The sequence below is a fragment of the Megalopta genalis genome, unplaced genomic scaffold (genome assembly GCF_051020955.1).
Source record: "Megalopta genalis isolate 19385.01 unplaced genomic scaffold, iyMegGena1_principal scaffold0035, whole genome shotgun sequence".
Lineage (NCBI taxonomy): Eukaryota > Metazoa > Arthropoda > Insecta > Hymenoptera > Halictidae > Megalopta > Megalopta genalis.
In genome coordinates, this window is record NW_027476104.1 from 1,192,297 (window position 1) to 1,194,108 (window position 1,812).

Consider the following 1,812-nt stretch of genomic DNA (forward strand, 5'->3'; position numbering starts at 1 on the left):
CTTGTTGTTGTTGTCCTTGCTGTTCTTGTTGTGCTTGTTGTTCTTGTTGATCTTGTTGTTCTTGTTGCTCTTGTAGCTCTTGTTGTTCTCGTTGCTCTTGTTGTTCTTGTTGCTCTTGTTGTTCTTGTTGTTGTTCTTGTAGTTCTTGTTTTTGTTGTTCTTGTTGTTGCTGTTCTTGTCGTTGTGGTTCTTGTTGTTCCTGTTGTTGTTATTGTTCTTGTTGTTCTTGTTGTTGTTGTTCATGTGGTTCTTGTTGTTGTTGCTCTTGCTGTTCTTGTTCTTGTTGTCCTTGTTGTTCTTTCTGTTCTTGTTGTTTTTGTTGTTGTTGTTGTTGTTGTTGTTGTCCTTGCCGTTCTTGTTGTTCTTGTTGTTCTTGTTGTTCTTGTTGTCCTTGTTGTTCTTGTTGTTCTTGTTGTTCTTGTTGTTCTTGTTGTTCTTGTTGTTCTTGTTGCTCTTGTTGCTCTTGTTGTTCTTGTTGTTCTTGTTGTTTTTGTTGTTCATGTTGTTCTTGTTGTTCTTCTTGTTGTTGTTCTAGTTGTCCTTGTTGTTGTTGTTGTCCTTGTTGCTCTTGTTGTTGTTGTCCTTGCTGTTCTTGTTGTGCTTGTTGTTCACGTTGTCCTCGTTGTTCTCGTTGTTCTCGTTGTTCTCGTTGTCCTCGTTGGTCTCGTTGTTCTCGTTGTTCTCGTTGTTCTCGTTGTTCTCGTTGTTCTCGTTGGTCTCGTTGTTCTCGTTGTTCTCGTTGTTCTCGTTGTTCTCGTTGTTCTCGTTGTTTTTGTTGTTCTTGTTGTTCTTGTTGTTCTTGTTGTTCTTGTTGTTCTTGTTGTTCTTGTTGTTCTTGTTGTTCTTGTTGTTCATGTTGATCTTGTTGTTCTTCTTGTTGCTGTTCTAGTTGTCCTTGTTGTTGTTGTTCTGGTTGTCCTTGTTGTCCTTGTTGTTCTTGTTGTTCCGGTTGTTCTTGTTGTTCTTGTTCTTGTTGTTCTTGTTGTTTTTGCTGTTCATGTTGTCTTGTTGTCCTTGTTGTTCTAGTTGTTCTTGTTGTTCTTGTTGTTCTTGTTGTTCTTGTTGTTGTTGTTCTAGTTGTTCTTGTTGTTGTTGTTCTGGTTGTTCTTGTTGTTCTTGTTGTTCTTGTTGTTGTTGTTGTTCTTATTTTTGTTGTTGTTGTTGTTGTTATTGTTGTTGTTATCCTTGTTGTTCTTGTTGTTCTTTTTGTTCTTGATGTTCTTGTTGTTCTTGTTGTTCTTGTTGTTCTTGTTCTTCTTGTTGTTCTTGTTGTTCTTGTTGTTCTTGTTGCTCTTGTTGTTCTTGTTGTTCTTGTTGTTTTTGTTGTTCATGTTGTTCTTGTTGTTCTTGTTGTTCTTGTTGTTCTTGTTGTTCTTGTTGTTCTTGTTGTTCTTGTTGTTCTTGTTGTTGTTGTTGTTCTTGTTGTTCTTGTTGTTGTTGTTCTGGTTGTTCTTGTTGTTCTTGTTGTTCCGGTTGTTCTTGTTGTTCCGGTTGTTATTGTTGTTCTTGTTGCTCTTGTTGTTCTTGTTGTTGTTCTTGTAGTTCTTGTTTTTGTTGTTCTTGTTGTTGTTGTTCTTGTCGTTGTGGTTCTTGTTGTTCCTGTTGTTGTTATTGTTCTTGTTGTACTTGTTGTTGTTGTTCATGTGGTTCTTGTTGTTGTTGCTCTTGCTGTTCTTGTTCTTGTTGTCCTTGTTGTTCTTTCTGTTCTTGTTGTTTTTGTTGTTGTTGTTGTTGTTGTTGTTGTCCTTGCCGTTCTCGTTGTTCTCGTTGTTCTTGTTGTTCTTGTTGTTCTTGTTGTTCTTGTTGTTCTTG